This window comes from Enhydra lutris, unplaced genomic scaffold, assembly GCF_002288905.1.
Source record: "Enhydra lutris kenyoni isolate GAN:26980312 unplaced genomic scaffold, ASM228890v2 scaffoldscaffold46, whole genome shotgun sequence".
Lineage (NCBI taxonomy): Eukaryota > Metazoa > Chordata > Mammalia > Carnivora > Mustelidae > Enhydra > Enhydra lutris.
Genome location: NW_019154130.1, coordinates 2,763,939 through 2,776,091, shown reverse-complemented (window position 1 = coordinate 2,776,091; position 12,153 = coordinate 2,763,939).

Genomic DNA, 12,153 nt, shown 5'->3' with positions numbered 1-12,153 from the left:
CTAGCAGCTAGCTGCCCTCCCGTGCCTATGCAGTGACAGTGACGAACCCTGCACACGGGTTCTCACTTCTGAAAATGCCCCATAATTCTGATCAGGGGTCTGTTCACACTGCTGGTGAGTGGCTCCGGTGAGGCTGTCCAGGTCCTGTGATTTGATTATTATTCGCTGGGCGCACCTGGCCCGTCAGTCTGGGTGTGGGTTCTAGAGGAGACTGGAAGAAGGGGCGTCCCCCACTCCCTCGAAGAAGAAAGGTGCTGAGCCGCCTATACGACCTCCTCTGTGCTGGGCTCCCGGGGGGAAAAGGCCCTGACTCAGGGCCGTGAACATCATCTGTAAGCAAGGCTTCCAAGTTTGTTTGGAGAGTTTTACTGCTCTATTTTAGTGGCTGCTGACGCAAATACCTGTATTTATGACCAGATTAAACTGACAGAGTGGAAACCACCAGAGCTGGCGGCTTCTAGGTAGTAAACGAAGGATGGCTCCCGGTGAATTTCAGGTGCTTAAAGGCTTTTACTTTCGTGGATTCACGGCACAAAGAATTGGGGGAGAAACGTATCAGGGAAGAAACATCCTCAGTGAGAGCAGCTGAGGGTGGGAGGCTGCCGCCGTTTATTGGATTAGCTATAGAACGCCGCAGAAGCCTGTAATAAGTGTTCCCCCTTGGTGGTCTGTCTGGCGAGATGAAAAGGTCCGTCAAGGGAGTGCTTCGAGGACATTGTTCTCACTCTCTCCAACTTCCTCCAGTGCTGGGAAGACTCGCCCCGGGCAGGGCTGCGAACTAATATCACCCTCATTTACTATGGGAGATGAAAGCGGTGTTATGAGTCGGAGGCATCTCGGCCCCAGAACAATAACTGTATTGACTGAGTCAAATGTGTTTAACTCCGACGGCGAGACATCCCATCTGCGTGAACTAACCGAGACCGCCAACGGCAAACGCGAGCGGGAACCCCCGCACGGCTCGCGGGACGGCAGCCTGCAAACCAGATGTCCCGAGCCCCCGGATCTGTGCTCTCTGTCGCGGGTGTATGTGTAGACGCTGACGGATTGACTCACATAGCTCCCGGGTACTGGGGGGCTGTTCCAAAGCACCCCTCTGGGTTAGAGCTTCCAGTAGGCTGGAAAGCGGGAATGACCGGTCTTGAATCCGTATGCGCGCCTGGGGGCCATTTGGAGCTCATTTGCGGAACATTAAAAGTACAACCAGTCCAGTTTCTCTCCACACCCTCAACAGCACGTCTGAGAGGACGCCACCTCGCATCTGCAGAGCCACACGCAGTCGGATGGGAGGGACCCAACTGGCCTGTGGGTTGCAATTAAACTAGAATTTTGCCCAAGAGAGAGATGAAGAGGAAAATGCACGTAGGTAATTGGCTCAAATAACGTCTCCTGTTTCCAGAAGTCACAAAGAACAGACATTGGACAATGTAAATTAGAGAAAGCCAGGGAGCAGTTGCCACGAACCCCACCGAGGCACCGCAGAAAGCCTGCTTCCTTCCGTGCGGCCACACCAGCCCCTCCATACATGAGACACTTCTCCATCCCTCCATTGTGCCCAGCAGCAGCTAGAGGCTGAGTTTCTCAGCCAATGAAGTGCTCTGTATTTCTCTGTTGGCCCTCTGGCCCCATTTGAGGCCAATGTTTTCTTTCTGTGGGTATTTACCAGATTATTAGTCCTGCTGGACTTTAAAGCCAGAGGGGAAGCCAGAGCCCTCCATGGAGGAGAGAGCTGGAGGAACATGAATGCTGTCTGTCCTATTAAACTCCAGGACCCCCGTCTTCTCCTGCCTGCGGGACAGTGCCATGAGGACTCCTGCTTCTCCCAGGAGACCCACAGGGTGGCCCCCGGACTTCATGCTCCTTTACTCTTCCTCCCCCTTGCACATCCCATCAGCCCCCATTATGACAGGCAACAGAAGGGCCAGTGTCTCTGGACACGTCTTCAGCTGAAAGTATGACGAATGTGGGAAAACCTGGTGAAGGCTGCTTGGAGGTGACATGTTCCCAGAAGTTCTCTCCACCAGCGATGACTTTGATTCCCTCCCCCCATCCTGCCTATGACTTTTTTTTTTTTTTTTAAGATTTTATTTGTTTATTCGACAGCGAGAGAGGGAACACAAGCAGGGGGAGTGGGAGAGGGAGAAGCAGGCTTCCTGCGGAGCAGGGAGCCCGATGTGGGACTTGATCCCAGGACCCTGGGACCTTGACCTGAGTGGAAGGCAGCCGCTTAAATGACTGACGCTTAATGATTGACCCACCCAGGCGCCCCCCCCCACCAATGACTTCAGAGGGGACGATCATGGTGACACTGATGTTCTTTACTGAGCAGTTCGCACGTGCCCATGCCAGGAATTCCTTCAAGAGCTTTGGATCTGCTACTCATGGTCGCGCCCACCCCCCTCCCCCCAACGCCCACCAAACCCTGAGAAGCGGGGCCTGTTCCCATCACCTGCTCACTGCGGCAGGGCAAGGAGGAAATGACTTTCCCAGTCACTGCAACAATGGACAACCAGGGCAGGACTCGAGAGCCCTGTCACACGCAGCCAGGCACACCACCGCCATACGGCTGGGAAGACCACGTGTCATTGTGCTCGCAGCCCGGATGTGGGAGCCAGACGGCCTGGGGCACCGCCCGTCTGTACAGCTTCTTGCCCAGGTGACCTTGGACGAGCTTCTCAACTCTCTGCCCCTCAGTTTGTTCACCTGTAAGGGAAGGAACCGGTGACATAAGCTGTGAGGACGGGACCCGATGCCTGGGGAGCACCGCACAGATGTTCATGGGTGTTCATGCTACTGCAATTTTCATCACCAGATTGATTATTCATTTTTCTTCATTATGATAGTTATTATGTGGCCTCTCTGCGTTTCTACCCCCACGCTGTTCAACGATCACCTTCTCAGGGCAGCATTTCCCAGCTATGTCATTTGAAATTTCAATCCCCACCCACAAAAATCCCTCTCCCCTTTCCGGCTCTGTTTTTCTGCATTTGTGTTCATAGGATGTACAATGTGTTTTTCTGCGCTATGAGCTTTTCTGTCTTCCCTCTCACGTAAGCTCTGTGGACACCGGCCTGTCTGGCTGCTTTGTGCCTGCTCCCTCTGCGTGGGCCGACCAGTGCCTCCCGCAGAGGCATGCTCAGGGAACAGTTGGCAGGCAGACTGGATGCAATCCTGGGAGCTTGCTCTGTGTTTCCCCTGCCACCCTCAAAAGGGTGCCCCCACCAGGCCTGGCCAAGAGATACTTCTTCAGCAAGATGGGCTTTGGGAGAGCCACTTGGGCCTCCAGAAACCCCTCCTTGCTCATGGCCTTAGATCCCAGGGTACCATCAGACATCATTTTGCTGCAATCGGCAACCTCCAGATTGACCATTTTACGACCAGCTATCCATCCTGCTGTCCCATTTTATGGAGCTGCTGGAGGAAAATGCCTCCAGCAGCAAGATTGCTCAACCTTTAGAGCTCCGGGATCACAGTTAATTCAAGGGACAACTTGACATTTTGTCTGGACGGCATTCCGTCCATTTCCGGGAAGCAAGGTGATGGTGCTAAGACCTTAGGAAGATGCACAGAGTGTGCACAGAAGGTTCAAAGGGAGGCCTCCCAGATGCAAGGAGGCTTGGCATTTGTGGGTCGGATGCACGGAAAGGGCCGGTTCCATGTGCACTCTGCCATGTGCCCAGCTGGGGAGTGGGAAGGGCAGGCCCCAGGGTGCAGGCGGAAGGTGTGAACAGATCAGCCCCATCTTCCCCAGACCTCCAGGGGTGGAAAGCTGGGAGCCACCCTCAGCTGTCCCTTCTCAGAGCCAGGGACTAGCGGGCTCGAGCCCCCTGCACGCCCCCTCCTAGCCTGCACTGAGGGGGTGAGGAGCTCCCTCCACCTGGAGCACGGTCTGCAGGCCACGCACAATTCTATCGATTCCATCCCGCCGAGGCCTTGGATCGTTAGCCCCTGATCAATCAATCGTCCTCTTTCTCTGGGGCCAAATGACACCCTGTGATTTGTTCATTCTCTGATTTCTCCTTTCCGAGTGGTGCCTCAGTTCCCTCATGTGTAAAATGGTCGTAATAATACCTACTTCGCAGGTCGTTGAGAAGATGGAATAGACCCGTATTTCAAGTGCTTAGGACAGGCCCCAGGACGTGGTACACGTTTAAAGAACCTGTGCCGTTCCTGTGACTATTCTCCAGCTTCTCCACGCTATCATTCCTTTCCATCTGTAAAGGTTTCTCTGCTGCCTCCTGCTTTGGGCTCCCCGGGTACAGATGAAGCCTGGGGAGGCTGATGCATGGAATTCCCAGGAGAAGGGATCTGATTGGTCTGGCCAAGGTCAGTTTTCCTTCTGGACCAATCATCTGAGAAGAGTGGGGAGAAATCCAAGGAGGGGGAGGGGCTGGACTTCCAAACCAGCTGAGGGCCAGGGAGGCTGCTGTCAGTCAGAAGCCACCAGTGAGCAGTCTGGCAGGCGGTGTCCCGCCGTTCAGCCAGAGATGGCCACGGGCTTGACAATTTCCCAAGGGCAACGCAGCCTCGTGTGGTTTTGTTTCCTTCTGCTTCCATCTGCAATTTGTTTCAAAGCATGTCTACTGAGAATTGTGCATGCAGAAGACAGAATAAAGGACGCTCACGAGCACCTTGTCTCTTTAGTCTTTCGTCCAATTCTAATTTCATTTTCCTGCTGAATGCTTATCAACACATTCTATGCAATGCAGACATCAGTTTCCAAAGTTACATTTTTCCCGTGTTCTGGACACCGGAGATTTGCAGGTGGAGAGAGAACAAACACCAGCTTGGCCACATCCTCCCTCAGACGAATGGCTGCATTTTTAATTCATCCTGGGACTAAGAGACATTCCAACCATTTATTCAGATACAGTTATCCCATGATAACTCTCTATTTGGCTCATCTAAGCTTAGGGGAGCAGAAACAGCAGGGAATATCCAACATTGACCTCAATCTAAACTCGGGTCCACCACAATGTGCCCTCCCGTCTACGCTCAGGTGAGGCTGGGAAGACCCTGGCCTCTCACAGGACTGGAGGCCATACTAGGTGTCTTGGTCTGAAGATAGAAAGTGTGGACACGCAGGAATAACTAAGTCCCCCGGGGTCACAGAGCGAGTTAGTGGTGAAGCCAGGATTTACACCCCACCTTCCAAACCTAGAAACCAAGATCTTAACTATGAGCCTGTTTTCAGGCTGACCAGCATCACAGAGGAAGTTCAAAACGCCATCCCTTCCCGTTCCAGCCCGAGTTCAAAAGATCAGAGAGTAGGATCTGTGGTTTTCTGGATTGTAAAGGGTCCTGGTCTTTAAAAAAATGACATTAACAGTTACACATGTGACCTTTCCACATTTTTTCCCAACCATTTAAGATACTCCTTTGGTTCCTAAAATGTGGTAAGAGAGTAGGACCCGGCAAACCTGAAAGACAACAGTTGGACTAGAAACTGTATCCGCAGAGGCTTTTGGGTTGACCTTTGGGGAAAGGGTCAATTATGAAGATATTACAACCACCTTTCCTAGTGCCTGTTCACACACCCCGCGTTTCTGGGAGGAATGTATTTCAGACTCATACATATTTATATCAAGTAACATATTAGAGTAAATGTCAGCTTCTTTTTTTCTCCTGATAACTTAACATGCAGAAAAGTAAATGACCCATAAAGAAAAAGAAATGATTTTCTCTACCATGGATGCCTTTAAATATGCAAACATTTTGATACCTAATAGAGCAGGTCATAAAGTGAGTTTGGTGCATTTTCTTGACAGAGGTTTTACAAGGTTCTATAAGGGTTTTGGCTGAAGTACAGCATTCCATATTTTATTCTATTGCATCTGGAAACCTGTTTACTGGGTGGTTCATACTGTGTAGCATTGACATTTCCATAAACATGTGGTGTGTGTTGGGGTAAAGAGCTAACACCAGTAGTGTTCAACTCATATTAACTAATTGGGATGATGGGGATTATTATTATTTTAAAAGTGCCTGGTCATTTTAGGGATTGAAGTTTTAACTCAAAATGGAGGATAGGGACACCTGGGTGGCTCAGCCGGTTAAGCGTCAGACTCTTGGTCTCAGCTCGTGTCTTGATCTCAGAGTTGTGACTTGGGCTCCACACTAGGTATGAAGCTTACTTAAATGAAACAAAACGAAACATAAAAGTGAAATTGAAATTGAGGGCTTAGTGCTTTCCAGTGGGACGTTCATCTGTTTTTTTTCAGGTTTTCCCGGTATTAAAATAATTTCTGCATCTTGACATATTCTGATTGTATCCTTACGTCTTGAGCTTGACTTCTTTCTCCTGTATATTCTCTTCTCCTTGCATGGCCTCTGATTTCTTTGAGTTGCTTTCTCTCATTTGCCAGTGTCTATCTTTTAGCTGGAAGAGTTCCTTGTGTGTGATTCCAGTCTGCTCCTGTCCAAGATGAAGGGATGGTGAGACTGAGCACACTATGGTGACTGCCCTGGGCAGCCTGGGCTGGGGGGCTCTGGCTGGGCTATTTCACTGAAGAACCCTCATGTCAGTGCCTTTGTGCTAGTTCCCCTTTCTTGTCAAATTCCTCACAGATGGAGCCTATGAGCACTGTCCAGGAACACAGGGCAGGTGGCCTGGCCACCATGACTCTGGAAACCAGCAGGGAGGTGAGCCTGGTCTCATCAGGGTTTGGAATGCCCCTGCTGGTGCTGGGTGTGACTCTCGCCTTCAGGTCTACGTAAGCTTCTTTTGTATCTGTCTCTTCAGGAAGAAATCATGTATTCTGCCCGCGTAACGGGGATGGCACATCCTAGTTACACGAGCTAGAGGGGACCCAGCTTCTGAGCACAGCTCTGTCACTGACCTGACCTGCGCTTCTGCTCCCAGAGGCCCCTGGTGCCTCTAATTCCTGAACCTTTTAGGGGATTCTTTGGAATAAACTGGGTTCGCTGCTCAGCTTTCCCTGTTGGAGTCTGATTTAGCTTACCTTCCAAAATTTCTTGTTTCTGTGCCTCCCCTCTTTCTCTTTGTCTGCCGTGATTTATGCCTTAAAGGTAAAATCGATTCACAATGACTGTAGCAGCAATTCGGCAGGGATGGAAGGAACGCTCTCTGTCAACCTTTCACTTTTTTTCACGTACTGTTTGCCGATTCTGTAAAAGATTGTCTGAACCAAGGAACTTGGCCTCAGCAGTGTTTTTCTGCAGGGTAAATTCCAAACTTTTCGTGTGATTTCATTCAATGCGAAGTCGCTTTCAGCCCCTTATAATAATTGTCAATTATAACGATGTCCCGTTCTCAACTTCTAGGAAAAAGAAAGGAAGATATAAATATTTAATACCATTTGTTCTTTGCTTAATTTTCTTAAGTTGGTCAGAGTTGAATGCAAGCCAGCATTTCTAAGAAAAAAGAAAAAAGCAAAGAGCAAGCATTAAAGCAAAGATATATATATATATATATATATATATATATATATATATATATATAAATTTTCCCCCTGACTTGCTAGATATTAGGTGCCTTGTGACTTTCATTCTGGCAAAAATAAAAATTAGCATCAGTCCAGGAGCATACACTGCCTGGTTCCTGCAGTCTCGTGACTCTGAGACGAAGGGCCCCTCATCAAGGCCTTTCCCTCGACAACGATATGGTCATCAAATGGGTTTTTTATACCAAATAATGATGATTCATCTTGAGGTTTAAGCGTACGAATGCCACAGGCCGATTAATTATTCAGGGAAAGTTAGGAAACATTTTCATTTTCTTAAATGGAATCAACCGAATCAACCAGAAAGAACCTGGGCCAGCGAACCCATGTATCCTGTCACCACAATTCAAACGACTCCTACGTCCTGTGACTACTTTCTTCTTCTCTCCTAGTAACTGTTCTAAGGGCACACCCAGTCCTCAACTCATGGCAGGCGACACATCTGCAAAATGGTGGATTTTGATATGTTTTACTATGAATGAGTTAGTAAGTTGCTGGAAAACTGAGACATTAGAGGGAAGATTTCCCTCCTCCTCCCCTCCTTCCTTCCTTCCCTCCTCCCACCCCCCCTTCCTTCCTTCTCCCCTCCCGCTCTCCTTCCTTCCCCCCCCGCCCTTACCCCTCTTTCCCCCCTCCCTCCATCCTACCTTCTCCTTCTTTCCCCCATCCCTCTCTCCCTCCCTCCTCCTTCTTTCCCTCTTTCTCTTCTTCCTTCCTACCTTCCTGTCTCCCTCCCTCTTTCCTTCTTCTCCCCTCCCTTCCTCCGTCTATCTCTCCCTCCCCCACCCTTTTTTTCAGCATCTCCTCTATGAGAAAGAGAAGAAGAAAGGAAGAAGGGAACATTGCACTTTAAATATGGCTGATTTCCCCCTGTGAATAAGCCAGCCATCCTTAATTTTATATCCCCCGTTTGCACTTTCTAAAGTCTCCTATTGTTTCACTCCATCGACTTTATCCTTTTTCTAAAGCTATGACCTTACTTTTATTTACCCAGAATTTGCCTTTGACACTTTCTTAGAAACTCAATTTTTATCTTAATTCTACAGTGATTGCTATCTTGTTTCCGAAAAGAGAGAAAGAGAGAGAGAGAGAGAGAGAGAAAGCAGGAGAAAGACCATGACGCTGCTGCTGAGATCTCATGCAGAGGGGTGTTGCCTGTGCTCTGGCCGGCCAGGGGACGGTGTGCGGGGAGCAGTCCACACGCGCGGGGTACCTCACGCTAAAGGTGTTGGCCGTGTGCAGACATCTGGGTACTTGCAAGGATCCTCACCCCGGCTCACCCTGGGAGAGTACCTTGGGAGCAGCCATCTGGATGTCTGGCTTACAGTTTTCATTTCTAGATGGATTCGTAAGATTGCTGGACAGGGACCTTCAGCAGCGAGGCACAGGCGTAAACTCCACGGTGTTTCCATGTTGCGCAGTGCGCCGCGGGTCCACAGCTGAGTCGTGCGATTGTACGTAGCTAGCCTGAGCACATACGAATGACCGTCCTGTGTTCAAAGTACTAACTCAGAGAACACAAGCCTTTGAAATACACCTCCGTTTCTATAACCTTACCTTGGCATTTCACTATTCGGTCAAAAATCAGCCTGTCGGGTTAAAAAAAAAAAAATTGCTTGATTTGGGCCTCTGTCAAACTTTGGTGGGTCTGATTCCATGCGAAAGCCACTGAAGGTGGGCTGGAATGACGGAGGAGGAGGCAGTTCAGGACCAGGCAGCGGGGTGAGTGGGTCACATCCAAGGTTTGCACAGGACAAAGGACTCTCACATCTGGGGCCCCCCAGTGATATAGCAGAAGCCACAGACAGAAGCCTGGAGTCCCTACAGCCTCATCTTCTCTGGGACAGAACCTCCGTCCTCCATCAGGGAGTGTGGAAGGGCCACCTCGCCCTCTGCCAGGAAGAGAGGATGATGGCCGAGGAAGGTGTCTCCCTGCCTGGGAAGGGAGGTAGCAGCCCCGAGCTTGGCCCCTGGCCAGTAGCCAGCGGGCAAGCACAAGGCCATGGCTCCGCCCCCAGAGCTGCAGCCCCGAGGTTAGGGACGCAGCAGGCGGAGGGCCAGGTGGAGACTCAGCGGCACAGGGAGGCTGCCGGAGATGTGTGCCGGCACCTGCCCGCAGAGACAGCTCGCAGTAACGTGATGTCGGACGTCAGGGCTGATCCCAGCCTCACAGTTATGGCAGGGAACGCGCTCTCTCCCTTCCAGAACTGATACATTTTCATTAGGGACAGGGCGGGGCCTCCGGTTTTGGTGACATTTTTAAAGACATGAAATATTGACCGCAGCGGCTTTCACAGATGGCTCAGCAATGGACTGGGGAGGGGTCGTGTCATTTTTATGTGTTTTAAAGTTGTATTATTTCCCAGGTCTGAAGAATTAATTGGCTGGGAGGTGCCACACGGCTTCTCAACAGGAAGTCCTATTAGATGTAGCTCTTGAAAAGTGAAAGCATTTTCTCCTGAAATTCTCTAGATCTCAACCCCTGAATAACTTGTGTTTCCTTAAACAAAGTGTCAGGAGTCAATATTCGGTTTTCTAAAGTGGAATATTAGTTTCAGAGTCAACTGCTTCCTAATGCAACGCTTGTTACCTTCTCTGAGGCTCAGATACACGTTTGCCTTGGACAGTCAAGGACTTGGGAGATGTTCCCACTTCTCTTTAAGGACGTGAAGCGTCCCCTCGGGGAGCGGCGTGTTGGGCCCCTCCCCCACAGCATGGCACCTGCCACCGTGTCCCTGTCTGTCACCTGGAGGCCAATGTATCCAAAGGGAGGGGTGGACACCAATGCTTCCTCTTTCTACTCAAGACGGCCACAAAAAACTGAGGAACTAATATATTTCCCAGAGCTTCCAGTTAAACTGCTCACATGTGCAAAATAAATGTGTTTCTTGTACTTCTTATATTGATATTGCCAGCAACCACTACAGAGTGTGAGCTAATATTTTCTGCTGAATTAAGTAATGTGAATTCTCCCTGCAGCTTTCTGGGGCCCTATCATGCATTTTGGTTACTTCTCTAAACTCTATCCTCCTCCATGGGATATTTTTAGTTCTCCTCCCATAGCCAACGTGCTGCTAATAATACTGCCGCACTGGAAAGCAGCGCCCAGGAATTAGCAGATCCAAAGCCCGTAATTAGAGGGGGGAAATAAATATATATATGTATGTAGATACATATATATATACGCACACTTACTTTGTGCTCCAAACCTTTCCACTTGATGGACACAAGCACCTGACACATTCTAAGTCAATTTCAATCATGAATAATGCGTTAATTGCAAGGAAACCACACAGAAGTGGATTCTGGACTTCTGTCTAGGTTCGAGTTCACGACAGATGTGATAGTGACCTCTTTTTTTTTTTTTTAAGTACCTTCATTTGTCAGTGCTGCTGGTGGCAAATGCTTTATTAGCCCAAGTAATGTAATAGGTGATGAGATCAATTGTTTTTGAAATAAGTGTATCACTGGATCTGAGAATTCCACGTCCACACGTGGAATTGCTTCTTTATGAATAATGTCACGTGGTAGTGTGGATGGCGTGTTCCTGCCCCAGAGCCAGGGAATATCCCAGACGCCCCATCCCAGGAGCCCCTGAAGGTAATTACTGCCACAGTGAGGAACATGGTCACACGGCAGGAAAGAAAGGGAGAATAAAATTGGAGGAGAGCACCCAGGAGGCTTCAGCAGGGTTCCCAGTGTTTTATGTTATTATTTTTAAAAGATTTTATTTATTTATTTATTTGAGAGAGAGAGAGAGAGAGCATGAGCAGAGGGAGAAAGGGAAGCACTAGAACCACAAAAGGCGGGTCAGGTGGGAGATGGAGCTCAGGGTGGAGTTAGCCACTTGCTGAAAACCAGACTCGACCAAGACAGCAAAGCAGGACATACCCCGACAATGTCTTCCTCCTCTCTCCTAGTCTACTCTCCGTCCATCGGCGCCTCCCATGGGCTAAACCAAGTCTTTCCTGAGATGTGACTCACAACCAGTGAGATTCTCCCTTTTAAAATATGCAGCTCTGAGAGGCAAACTGAGAAACACTCTTAACTCCGGAGAACATACTGATGGTCACCAGAGTTGGAGGGGGCTGGAGTGGGTGATGGGGATTGAGGACCACACTGGCGGTGGGGAGCACTGAGTGATGTATGGAAATGTTGAGTCATGATATTGCGCACCTGAAACTAATAGAACGCTACATGTTAATGACACCGGAATTAAAATCTTAATAAAAATAAAATATACACCTCAGTTCAATGGCTGTCAGTATATTTACAGAGTTAGACAACCATCACCAACACCTAATTATAGAACACTTCCATCACTCCAGAAGGAGACCTTGTACCCATTAGCCATCCTTCCCCACTCCCCCAAACCCTGGGCAACCACCCATCTACTTTCTGTTTTTATGGATTTGACCCCTTGGGATGTCTCATGAAGGGGGACTATGTGATATGGTGTCTTTTGTGCCTGGCTCACAAAAACGTGCACGTCTTCGCAGTTCATCCTTTGAATGGCTGAGTGATATTCCGTGGCACAAATACAACACTGTTAGTTGGTTTATCTATTTTTCAGTTCACGAACATTTGTTTTGTTTCTAGTCACATATTAAGTTTAATTTTCTGTCTCTCTGCAATCCATTTTTCTAAATTAAGGATTTTTTTTTTTTTTTTATTTGTCAGAGAGAAAGAG